Source organism: Chiloscyllium plagiosum, unplaced genomic scaffold (assembly GCF_037043375.1).
Source record: "Chiloscyllium plagiosum isolate Xiang-an unplaced genomic scaffold, Cpla_swu_hap1 HiC_scaffold_34, whole genome shotgun sequence".
NCBI classification, from domain to species: Eukaryota; Metazoa; Chordata; class Chondrichthyes; order Orectolobiformes; family Hemiscylliidae; genus Chiloscyllium; species Chiloscyllium plagiosum.
This window is the reverse complement of record NW_028270172.1, coordinates 45691187-45705325: the sequence shown is the minus strand read 5'-3', so window position 1 is coordinate 45705325 and position 14139 is coordinate 45691187.

Here is a 14139-nt window from a genome sequence, read left to right as displayed (position 1 = left end):
CAGGGCATCCTTGCCTGCAACGTATAAGATAGACAACGTTGGCCGAGTCACATGAGTACCTGCCATGTATATGGTGGGAGGTGTCCCACGTGTAATGGTGGTATCCGTGTCGACATTCTGACACGTTTGCAACGTCTACTGTGACAAAGTTGTATGGTGTTGTCATGAAATGACATTTTAAAATCATGAGATGCATAGATAGGGTTGATAGTCAGAATCATTTTCCCAGGTTGAAACATCTAAAACTGGGAGGCATGCTTTTAAAATAGGAGGGGGAAAGTTTAAAGGAGATGTGAGGGGCAAGTTTTTTACATAGAGAGTGGTAGGAGTCTGGACTGTGCCGCCAGGGGTGGTGGTGGTGGAGGCAGATATGGTAGGGGCATTTAAGAGTCTTTTAGAAAAGCACATGAATATCCAAGGAATGGAGAGATGTGGACCAAGGCAGGTAGAAGAGATGAGTTTAATTTGGCATTATGTTCAGCACAACATCATGGGCCACATGAGTGGCCAGGATGGTGACTAGATACCAAGTGATTAAACCTTTTTGAGGGCGGCACGGTGGCACAGTGGTTAGCACTGCTGCCTCGCAGCGCCAGAGACCCGGGTTCAATTCCTGACTCAGGCGATTGACTGTGTGGAGTTTACACGTTCTCCCCGTGTCTGCGTGGGTTTCCTCCGGGTGCTCCGGTTTCCTCCCCCAGTCCAAAGATGTGCAGGTCAGGTGAATTGGCCATGCTAAATTGCCCGTAGTGTTAGGTAAGGGGTAAATGTAGGGGTATGGGTGGGTTGTGCTTTGGCGGGTCGGTGTGGACTTGTTGGGCCGAAGGGCCTGTTTCCACACTGTAAATAATCTAATCTAATCTAATCTAATTTTCAAACAGTGCAGCAGAAATGTTAGGACAAGCTGTAGCATTACTACAAGCAGATAATTCGCATCATATTGTTGCTTGCCAATAATCAGATATGTATTCATTTCACTTAACCAATGTAATATAAATAACAATACCGATATGAAGTAAATGGACATTTTAATGTATATTTCTCCTAGTTCCAGTAATTTGACTTTGGATTAATATTTGTCTCCTGTAAATATTACTTGTTTGGAAGAGGAAAGAGCTGTTTGCTGAATAAGACATAAATATACTATGAGATCCAACCAGATCCCACGCAAGATTTGCCTAATTATTATGGCACCAGATGGGATTTTGTAGATGAGCAGTCTTCCTTTGTCCTGTTTCCTTTTGACAGGATCAATGGTAACAGTCCCTCTAAATTTTATTTTCAGCGCATTAACTCTGTTTTTCTCTCCACAGAAGCTGCCACACCTACTGCGTTTCTCTTGCAATTTCTGTTTTAATTTATGTCTCTTGCCCAGACTGCTGTCTTTTCCCTCAACATGTTCACAGTTTGAGGTGACTCCTAGCTCAGTTTGTAGTGCATTCCTCCCTTTTTAAGTTCATCCCTTTGAAGCTTCCTTGACACCTCATCTATAAGTGACACAGGGTTAGGAAGTGTGATCACGACATATGCCATTTTTCAAAATGATCCCTAGTAACATTTCAAATCATAACTTCAATCTAACTTCTTGCTACATTGTGCTATTTCTCCATGGGTTGTAAATAGCATAGAAACCTTTGGGGTCTCTAATTGGTTTGTATATAGCAGCCAGCCCTTGGTTAATTTACTGTCATCTCCCTCTTACTGTCTTCACTGGCATGACCTTCAACATCCAAATTCTAACCAATTGAACATGATATGCTTTAAGATTGACTCATATTTTAAATTTACTTTGTCCAATTCCCAAATCTATAAAAAAACACAAGTTAGCTATAAGGGTAGTTAAGTAGTGAGGATCGTTTTCTAAATCACCATGGAAACAAATAACAGGGTGAAACCTTTACAGAGTTAAAGTGAAATAGTTCTGACTCTCAAGCATCCATTGAGAATTCCACACCTGATCATGGTGCAATTGTAGATACTTTTAAGCAACCTGTTCAGATATGTTATGTCACACCACAGGAGAAGATGGGGCTTGAACCCAAGCATTCTGACCCAGAGGTCAAGGCACACCCACCTTGCCACCAGATTCTCCTTGTAAATAATGCGAATGAGGTGAATATATTATCCCTGGATGGTTTTGAACCAGCAATCTTGCAGTTAATGGCTGAATGTATTATTCAATTACATCACAGAGACTTAAGACAGCGCAATCGTATAGTGACTAGATCAACTTTCTACCCAAAGTAACCACAGAGGTAAGTCCCATGAAACATTCGGACTTCCCACCAAGTTAATCATGAACTTGCATTTATCTCAAGTTCCTGATACCAACTGATCATGATGTTATAACTTAAAGTGTACTTACCTTTGAGGCAACCTCAACAGAGAATTTCCGATAGAAAATAATTTAGCAGCAGTTTCATGAGGTGGATTTAGATTGGAATAATTGTCTGTTGAAGTTCCACCCTGTAACTCCAGGACAGCAATTTCTAGTTCAATTGGAGGCCTATCATGATTCTGCTTAATGCTGACCAACAGATCTGAAATTAAGCAGCAGTGGTATTAGATTCCCCAAATAATTTGAGTTACATACCCATTGCACTGAAGGTTGATCAGAATAAAATGCAGTAGCTATTGTCCATATCAGCTTAGACTGCCAGAGGTACGTCACTTTGTTAGCTGTAGACTGATGAAATATTCACGAGATGTAGAAAAAAATTTAAAGTGATTTATGTTTTCTTTATACTTTGATTTGAGCTACATTTGCCTGTGGTAGCCTAATGCCTTCTGCTACCATTGAAGACATTGTGTGTATGGTACCAAACACAATTCCTAATGAACAGTCCATTGACAAAGGAGAAATGGAAGGATGGAGACAACGAGAGGGAGACAGCATTTGGGAGGACAGTGCCTTAAAGCAATTAATGCATCATGTGGATCCTGTACCATTTATAGTTACATTGGATTTTTAATTACAACATGTGTTCTATGTTAGAGAAATATGCTTCACCAAAAAGGGAATGGACAATTGTGTCAAGGAGTGCTTGAAGAATTTCAACCATGATCAGGGACTAGTGGCTGTGAAAGCTCTCAGTTCTTAAAACAGAAACTAATTTTATACAGACACAGAATATCTGTTTAATATTACTCATGGTGCAGTCTGGGCATGTATTCTTCAAATAACTGACGCTATTTTGGTACAGTTGAGGAGCTGATAGATTTTAACATGGCAGCAAGACAGCGGTATGAGATCACTATTGAGCTTCTTTCGCACACACTGAGCTTCTGGGAGTGCTGCATGCAATAGTCAGCATGGAGGTGCCAAATCAAATTCCTACTGTGAAATGTCTCAACTCTTAACTGAAGACGGTGACATCAGCTGCATGTTCAAATTATCTGTAACCAGATGGAAAGAATTCCTCATGTGAGTGTCAGATTCACCAGAAGAGCTGAAAGAATCTACCCATCACCAGAGGCTGAATGGTTGGGCTCTTTTTCTCTAGAAAAGAGATCATTGAGTGCTAACTTGATTCCTTAAGATTAAGAAGCTGTAGATAAGCTTGACATTGAGGAAACTTTGCTTCCTAATGGGGGCTCTAAGGTAGACACCAATAGATACAATGAGATTTTTAGGAGAAACATTTTTGCAACAATCATAGAGTTCTACTGTCACAGAAATATACAGCATGGAAACAGACCCTTCAGTACAACTCATCCACACTGACGAGATATCCTAAATTAATCTAGTTCCATTTGCAGTATTTGCAGAGTGGACTCGATGGGCCAAATGGCCTTACTTCCACTCCTATTTCTTATGGTCTTTCTTTCTTTCTTATAGTACTTAGCCCATATCCCTCCAAACCCTTCCTATTCATATACCCATCCAGATGCCTTTTAAAATGCTGTAATTGTACCAGCCTCCACCACTTCCTCTGGCAGCTCATTCCATACATGCACCACCCTCTGCATGAAATGATTGCACCTTAAATCTTTTAAATCTTTCCCCTCTCACCTTAAACCTACACCCTCTAGTTCTGGACTCCCCCACCCCAGGAAAAAAAACCTTGTCTATTCGCCCTATCCATGCCCCTCATGATTTTATAAACCTCTATGTCACCCGTCCACAGATGCTCCACAGAAAATAGCCCCAACGTACTCGGCCTCTCCCTGTAGCTCATACCCTCCAACCCTGGCAACATCTTCACAAATCTTTTCTGAACCTTTTCAAGTTTCACAACATCCTTCTGATAGGTGGGAGGCCAGAATTGCATGCAATACTCCAAAAGTGGCTGAAGCAATGTCCTGTACATCTGCAACATGACCTCCCAACTCCTGTACTCAATACAGTCATTTATATAAATGACAAGTGGTTAGTATGTAGGTCTGGCTGCCACAAAAAAAACAGTTGAGGTGAATATTATAACTTCATGGAAACCGAAGAAAATTGTAATGGTATGTTTGGTCACCTGTGCTTTCCCTTTGCTCCAAGTATTTATCCAATTTTGTTGAGAACTCTAATTTGAAACTGTATCGAGCTCAATATCAGGGAAGGAGTGCATTCCAAATTTTAATCATGGTTTGTTTAAGATTTTTCCTTTTATCTTCACTTTTTTTTGCTAATCAATTTAAATTAAGCTAACCTATGTGATTATCTTTCCTTCAAGAATTTATCCTTTACTCATTGGAAACAATTTCTATTCATCTTATCAGAACCTTCATAATTTTATGCATCTCCAATCTCCATCAAATCCTCTCAGGCTTCTTGACTCTCAAGACTTTTCACCTCGGCTTCTTCACCCAGCAGCAAATCTGCAAAGCTGACAGTTCTGCTGTTTGATATCAAGTATCTCTGGACATCGGAGTTTGTCTAAGAAAAATTAACAGACAGCGAAATTCCCAGCTGACCTTGGAAAAACCTTGTGTGGGAGAGCTCACAGCATGGGAGCAGCTGAGTGGCTTTTAAAGTGTAACCTTGATCTTTTTTTGTAAATATACAATAGTGAATAGAATGGGCTCATCTCTGATGATATACTTTATTGAGATCTGTCTTTTGATTAAATTTTAAAAAAATAAAATATATAATATAGTTCCTAAGTTAGCCTAGAGCAGTGATTTTTAGACCAGTAAGACTGTGCTATTTTCTGCACCTGCAGATTGCCTTTAATAGAGTGATGTGCTAGCACTTTCTGTTGGATAAGGGAGATTAAGGAGGATTTCCTCAATCCATGCCAGTAGTTCACCTTATCTCAGCAGCCTCCAATGAGGTACCTTATTAAAGGCCTTTTAGAAGTCTATATAGGCAGGATATTTCTGGGAATACATAAAGGCAAATTATTTGGGTGGAACTAAGAAATAAGAAATGGATGATCACCTTATTTGGAGAGAATCTAATCATGTCCCTTTACATTCAATGGTGTCACCATTTCTGAATTCCGTCTACCAGTGTCCTATGGTTACCATTGATCAGCACTGAACCGGACCAGCCATATAAATCCAATGGCTATAACAGCAGGTCAGAAGCTAGAATCCTGCAATGAGTAAGTCACCTTCTATCTCCTCAATGTTTGTCCACCATCTATATTGCACTAGTGAGGAGTGTGATAGAATACTCCCCATTTTCCTTGATGAAAGCAGTTCCAAAAGCACTCACTCGATCCGGAACAAATGTTCACTTGATTGGAATTTCTTCAACATTCACACCTTTCATCACTGACACACTGTGCAGAGGCATTGATTGTGTGTCATCTACAAGATGTATTGCAGTCACTCACCAAGGGTCCTTTGACAGCACTTTCGAAACCCGGAACCTCTCCCAGCTAAAGCGATAAGGACAGCACCTACAATTTCTAATCCAAGTCACACACCATTCCAATGTGGAGCCATATTAGATTAGATTAGATTCCCTACACTATGGAAACAGGCTATTTGGCCCAACAAGTCCACTGAAACTTGTTTCCAAACAGCACTGTGGGTGTCCTTAGATTCCAAGCACTGTTGCAGTTCAAGAAAGCAATTCACCACCACTTTCTACAGCACAATTAAGGATGAACAATAAATATGGGCCATCTCATTAACAATATTTTTTAAATGCTGAAGCATATATTCTAGGCATTAAGACCAGTATTTCTTTAACTATTTAGATTATTTTCTGCATCAGATTATGACATTTTAATGATCTGGATCCACAGATGTCCCTGGACCTCCACTGTCTAGATCTTTACAATTTAGAAAGTATCTTATTCTTTTACAGTCCGAAGAGAATGACCTAGATTCGACTAAGGTACAATCCATTAGATACAGGTTTTTTTTCCCATTCAGGTTTCTCATCAATATTTCTTTGTAATTTTATGCTTTAAGTTCGACTGCATTCAATGCTGTCTATCATTGTGTCATTAGCAGATTCAGATGTCTTTTTTGGCCTATCATCTAAGTCATCAAATACAGTGAATTATAAAGTTATTACTAAAGCAATTTTTTCTGCGTCTAAGTCAAGTCACAAGTCAAGCTTTACCTCACTATATTTTGCAAATCTGATAACAGACTAAATTGCAAAATGGAAGTTGAAGAAGAAGCATATACAGTTATCCGAACATCAATTATCTGAATTTTGGATTATCCAAACAGGAGGTCCCAAAAAAACCTTTACATCAAAGAAGTATTACTGACACCGGTGCGACAATCGTGTCTTTTGTTTACAGTTCTCTAGTTTGATCTCAGTCAGTCACGTTAAACAGTGTTAAAATAATTGTAACGCATAAACAATGACTGACATGTTGAAGGATTTAAAAGCATGGCAAAATCAGTGGAGTCTTTATTCACTCTACGACTTTGTACCGAGTACGTATCTGTTGTAAGTGAGATTTTACGGTGTCTGGATTGTGCTGAAAAGGCATCAAAGCTTGCACAAGAATACAACATTGGAAAAGCAACAGTGTCCAACATCAAGAAAGCAAGACCAATGATTGAGAAATTTATCAACCAAAGTGACACTTCATATGCATTAAAAAGCAAATCCATGAAGCCAATGAAAGATAAACTTGACAAAGCTGTATTTTTGTGGTTTTCTCAGCAGTGTGAAAAGGGGATTCCCGTGTCTGGTCTAATGTTACAAGAAAAAGCAGACAGTTTCCACGAACGAAACAATGCAGGTAAAGCAGAACAAGAGTCCGATCACAGCGTATCATTCAGACATAGTCACGACGGAACAGCAGAAAAGTACAGATGCCGTGGATGATAACGAAAATCAGATACCGACACCGTCTCCATTCCCCATTAATGAAGCTATCAACAATTTGTGACTTTCCCTGGAGTGGTATGAACCACAAGACAAAGTCAATGCCGTTAAGTTGATGCATCTTCGTCAAATGTTAGTGCTGGCAAAAACAGAGAAAGACAAGCACCTCAAGTGACTGGATACTTTCTTCAAAAAATAATAACCAACCTCTATCTCAATGAATTTTATTGATTTTATTTGTAAAATATCAAGAAACTTTAAGCTATATCAAGTGTTGGTAGACACTTTATTGATTGATAATCGAGGTTGTTCTGTATTTTGTTCTATTTGTCAACTGAGCAATAATGGCGTGCCCTGCCCAATAGCCAGATAATCACTTCTGAAGTGTAGACGGGAGTTGAATATGGAATCATTTGGGATCTTAACTGCAGCAGAATCTGAAGAAATTGACCAGGAATTAGATGATTCTTCCTGGCAATTCCTCTGTGCTTGGCATCCTTTGAATATTTGGAGAGTTCTACCCAAGTAAGGTAAAGGCAATCTCCAAGTTGCAAATGGATTCTGGCCTGGAGTCCACTCACAAATCAATTTGTACACAGATTGGAACAGAATGCAAGACAATATAAAGGAGCTATCTCTAAGTACAGGAAACGTTTCTATGTTAGACCTTTAAAATTACACCCCTGTACAAGATCACATTTATAAGCACAAGTATTCATAAGTCTGATGTTCTTAAATTAGGGACCCCTGTAAATAATTAGTCAGGAAAAGTTAGAGTATCGAATCTCTAAACCAACTCCTCAGTAACTAGTCAACCTGTGTCCAACTTATCTCACATTCCTTCAACAATATCCCTCCTAGATACCTAACATCCCAAAGCCCAACAACATTACCAATGGTATTACCATTGATCAGAAACTAAACTTATTATAAATGTTTATCCCCTAAATAATCCCAAAACACACACAAACACATATGCACCAGGTCAAGGTTAAAAAAAAATGGATTTCACTCTGCAAAGATTCACTTTGGGAATTAAAAAGCACTTTTGATCAATAAGTCTTAATCATTGAGGCCGGAAAGGATCATGAGATGTTCAGATGTTTGTCAATCTGACATCCTTGTGCACAAAGATGGATGTCACCGAACACAGGGCAATTGTTTCTGAAGACATTTGCAGAGACAGTCATTCAAGACATCTCATCAAAATGAGATGATTTACTAGATGCTGAGGAGCAGGGGAACAGGCGTCATCTTCCAAGCAGGAGGAGGACAAGGATATTTTGGACAGAAAGCTCTCCTTGTGTATGACAGAGCTCAGCTGTCTCAGGCACTACAAGAGCTAAACAGGACCTGATTAACGTCCATTTCCAGGAGATGAGAGTTGGGTGTAGCAGATCATCATGGAATGTAAAAAAAACTGTTGACAATGTTCCCAATATTTGGTTTACGTTGTGGAGGTGACCTGCAGCATTTGTTGCTTTTGTTTGTGTTCTCTTTTGCTGACTGTAAATAAGAGCTCCTGTTTGGAATTATCTGATTGCTTGCCTCAATGTGATTTTCCCTAATGGACAATAACAATTGCAGGCGTCCAGTGGGAATTGGGGAGTGGTAACTTAGAGAGGGTATTTAGATAGAATGGTAGCTAAGAACAGATAAAGTGTGAGGCGTGATGGTTAAACAGTGACAAGGATGAAGGAGCGGGGTTGTATGTGTGAGAGTGTCAGCTACACAAAGTACACAAAGAACTGCGGCTGCTGGAAATCAGAAATGAGAACAGAAATTGCTGAGAAAATGCCGCAGGTCTGACAACATCTGTGGAGAGAAAACAGAGTTAACATTTCGGGTCCAGTGACCCTTCTTCATATCTGATTGTGTTTCGGATAAGGTTGACATATATACTGAAGATGGGGTGGGGGAGGGGAGAGGAGTAAATGATAGGTAGAGATGGAGCCCAGAGAGAGAGAAAAACAGTGGGGCAGACACAGGAGTGGGTAAAGGTCAGGTCAGGAGAATGAATAGCTGCCAATTGAGATCAATAGTTACTGACAATGTGTAATGTGTGGCAGAAGCCCATGTACAGTAATGATATAGGGGTTGGGTAAGGACAGGGGAGAAAATGATTGAATTTGGTGTTGAGTCCTGAAGGCTCAAAATGGAAAATGAGAAGCAATTCTTTCAGCTTGCGCTGGAATGCTCTACCAGACACATATTCCCAACTTTTGTCAGTATTCCTCATGGACCATTCCCTCTGGGATACCTTGGTTCACTCCTTCTCCACACCCAACACCTTCCCATACCCCGATGCAATTGCAAAAGGTGTAACACCTGTCTGATTACTTCCTTCCTCCTCACTATCCAACACCCCGGATACATCTTCCAGGTGAACCAGTACTTTACCTGCACTTCATTCAATCTAATCTACTGCATTCCTTGTTCACTCTGTGGTCTCCTCTACACTGGGGAGGTGAAATTCAAACTGGGTGACAATTTTGCAGATCACCAATGGTCTGTCCACAAAAATGACCCAACATTTCCAGGTACCTGCCACTTTACACATTCCCCATTCCCTGGCCAACATCTCTGTCTCAGGCTTGCAGCAGTGCTCCAGCGAAGCTCAGCACAAGTTGGATGAACAGTGTCACACATTCTGCTTCGAGACCCTGCAGCCTTCAGGGCTCAACATTGAATTCAACAAGTTTAGGGCCTGAGCACCTTCTCCCATGTCCTTGCTCAAACCCCAAAACATGAAGTCCTGTCACCTTATGAGCTGTTACCACTGACAATGCATTGTCGGTCACTAATGGTTAGCTGCCAAAGATTTTCCCGGGCTGACCTTTGCCTATGCCTTTGTCTGCCCAACTACTTTTCTATGTCTCTGTAGGCTCCATCTCCAAGTTGCTCATTTCCCCCTCCCTCACCCTTTCTTTAACATAAATACTAACCTTTCCCTGACTATAGTCAGTTCTGAAGAAGGGTCAGTGGGCCCGAAACATTAACTCCTGTTTGCTCCATAGATGCTGCCAAACCTGAGTTTTTCCAGCAATTTCAGTTTTTGTATGTGCGCTACGTTCAGTGAGTAGTGTGACTTTGTGGCTGCTGGGCTATTATACTGTTAGCAGTGACCTGCTAATGGTTTTTTTGGCTGTGCAGACCTAGAGTCGATAGCTATACAGCACGGAGACAGACCCTTCAGTCCAACGTGTCTATGCTGACCAGATATCCTAAATTAATCTAGTCCGATTTGCCAGCACTTGGCCCATATCCCTCTAAACCCTTCGTATTCATGTACCCATCCAGATGCCTATTAAATGTTATAATTGTACCAGCTTCCACCACCTCCGCTGGCAGCTCATTCCATACACGCAGAACCCTCTGTGTGAAAACGTTGCCCCTTAAGTGCCTTTAAAATCTTGCCCCTCTCAACTTAAACCTATGCCCTGTAATTTTGGACTCCCTCACCCTGGGGGAAAAGACCTTGTCTATTCACCCTATCCATGCTCCTTATGATTTTATAAACATCTGTAATGCCACCTCTGAGCCTCCGATGCTCCAGGGAAAATGGCCGGCCTATTCACTCTCTCCCTACAGCTCAAACCCTCCAATCCTGGCAACATCCTTGTAACTCTTATCTGAACCCTTTCAAGTTTCACAGCATCCTTCCTATAGCAGGGAGACCAGAATTGAATGCAGTATTCCAAAAGTGGCCGAACCAATGTCCTGTAAACCTGCAAAAAACCTCCCAACTCCTGTACACGATGCACTGGCCTCCAAGGAATGATAATGGTTATGCTGATTACTGTGCATGGACCCTTGGAGTGGCTGTTTATGGGCAGTTGTGCAGCTTAGAGGCTAATGCTGGTTACTGGCGAAGGTTTAGGGCCAGATTCCAAATGCTTGTTGGGCACATAGCAGTTTTTCAAAGATGGTGTGGGCAGAAGGGATGCCAGTCTTTCAACAGATATCCTCTGAGCGTTGAGTTGTAGTGAGAAGGGTACATTGTAATGGTGCTTGGATTGGGGCCTCATTGGCATGCAGGGTGTAGAGTTGCATCGAGTCCCTCATTTCTTTCCCTACCCTTGACTACGAACTCCCACACTTAGAAGGGCATGGGAAGCCAGCCAATGGGAATCACACAGCATCCTGAATTGGAAGTATATCGCCATTCCTTCATAATCGCTGGGTCAAATCCTAGAGCTCCCTAACAGGTTTGTAGGAGCATGATCACCCCATGGACTGCAGCAGTTGAAGGAGACTACCACCCTCTCCTCAAGAGAAACAAGGATAGGAAATTAAATGTTGGCTTGCCAGTGATGCCTATATCACGAGATGTAAACAAAAACAACTGAGCTTGTATTGTAACCATTCATGTATAAGCCGCATACAATAGAGCAGTGTTCCATACTTCTACAATTGCTCGGGTGTTTTGATTGTATTTTACAGAGCTTGCTTGTTTCATATTTGGATACATATTGAATTAGTACACTGCAGCTGAAGGAACACCTATTTTAAAGTGACAGCAATGTTTTGATCTGTATTTGCATGGCTGTGTTTCAAAACTGTGCAATATTTATTTAAAGAATAGAACACTTTCATTTCACACCCAGGTGTAGCTCTGGTATGAGCGGTGAGTCTCTTAATTTTGTCCAACAAATCTAAACAAAAGTATCACATTTTGCTGGCCATTTTATGTTTTTGACACTATACGATCATTTCACTTTAAAAGCTCACATATTTGGTTATCATTGTGTTAATCTATTCATTAATGGTCAAAATCCAAAGATCATAGAATCCCTAAAGAGTGGAAACAGACATTCAGCCCATCAAGTTCAAACCGACCCTCCGAAGAGTATCTTACCCTGACCCAGCCCTCTACCCTATCCATGGACCTTTGCATTTCCGACGGCAAGATCCACCTTTCCTACATATGTATGGATGCTGTGGGCAATTTAGCATGGCCAATCCACCTAACCTGCACATCTTTGGACTGTGGGAGGAAACTGGTGCATCCAGAGGAAACCCACGCAAACACTGGGAGAATGTGCAAACACTCCACAGACAGTCGCCTGAGGCTGGAATCGAACCTGGTGCTGTGAGGCAGCAGTGCTAACCACTGAGCCACTGTGCCACCTTAATCTTCAATGAATTCTCATGACATACTCCCAGTTTCATTCCCAGGATACATTGAATTTGTCGATCTCATTGGATGGTAGATTAACATAAAAGTTGATCTTGTCATCTCTGGATAAACATTACCTCAATTCATAGTGCTGGTTTACTGCTGTAAAGGGAACATATTAGGGGAAGGGTTTTAGCACATATGGAAACAAGACAGGCAAATGATGTTGTGGTTCAATAGTCAGGATTGACATGATTGGCACTGCAGGCTATTGGGGAACTGCGTTCTGATTTCTGCTCTGACATTGTTTTGTGAATGTTGGATATTGTCAACAATGTGCTCAACAGTGATGCTCTCAACAATTGGCTCCTTCATATCAGTCGCAAATTCAATTTAGATTTTTAAATTAATTCATGTGATTTGGACATTGCTAGCTGGGCCAGCATTAGTTACCCATCCCTAGTTAACAATGTAAGAGTGGCAGAGTAGGACATTTCATCCAGAGATCATCCACTCCACCTGTCCCTTCTTCTTTTCCTCTTTTTCTTCTCTTTTTCTTACCCTTAGTGTTTTTTTCTCTTCTTCTCCCTTTTTTGTCTTCAACTCCTGGCGATGCTTCCCGGCCTCCAGTGAGTGATGATTCCTGGTCTCCGGCAAGAATTCTCAGCCCCCGGTGATGACTCCCTGACTCTGGCGATGACTCCTGGCCTGGCGCAGCGGCCCCCCTGGTGTGGAGCAGCAATCTCCCGGCCTAGCATAGCAGCCTCCTCATGTAGGGGCCTCCCAATGTGGTATGGTGATCTCTCGACCGTGTGCAGCAGCCTCTCTCGTAGGGGCATCCCAGCCTGGCGACCTACTAGCCTCCCACAACGGCCTCCCAGCCTGGCGTGGAGCCAGGGCCTGGTGCTGATTGGAAGCTAGGTGATCTGTTGTGCTGAACCTTTATTTCTCTATTGTCTAAGATCTTGTAACTAATGAAACTGTGGTGTTGGAAAAGCACAGCTGGTCAGGCAGCATCCAAGGAACGGGACAGTTGACATTTCGAGCATAAGCACTTCGTCAGGAATTCCTGATGTAGAGTTTATGCTAGAAATGTCAAGTCTCTTGCTCCTCGGATGCTGCCTGACTGGCTGTGCTTTTCCAGCATCACACTGACTCTGATCTCCAGCATCGGCAATCCTCACATTCTCCCACAAACGAAACTGTGCCTATCGATACTTTTGTATCCAGGTCAGTGCTGTAATTGGCTACGTATACATTTTTCACTATACTCATTGAGTATATGTGACAAGAAAGGCTATTCTATTCTACTTTAGTTGCCCTTGAGAATGTGGTAGTGGACTGTCTTCTTAAACCGTTGTAGTCCATTCTGCAGTTTGACCCACAATGCCATTTTTAAATCTATAAAATTCTTATGCGTCGAGACAGGGGACATGCAAGACGGATGTTCCTGGTGACCAGGGAGTCCTGAACCAAGGGGTCACAGTTTAACCACATGGGATAGGCCATTAGGATTGAGATGAGGAGACACTTCTTCATCCAGAGAGTCGAGACGCTAAATGGTTGAGCCAAAACATTGAATGTTTTCAAGATGTAGTTCTTAAGATTAAAGGGATAAAAGGGTATGGGTGAAGGTGGAAAGAAGATACTGATTGGATGATCCGCCATCATCATTTGAATGGCTGAGCAGGCTCAAAAGGCTGAATGGCCTATTCCTGCTTCTATTGTCTATGCTTCGATGTTTGGGAGGGAGTTCCAGGGTTTCGACTCAGTGATACTCAAGGAA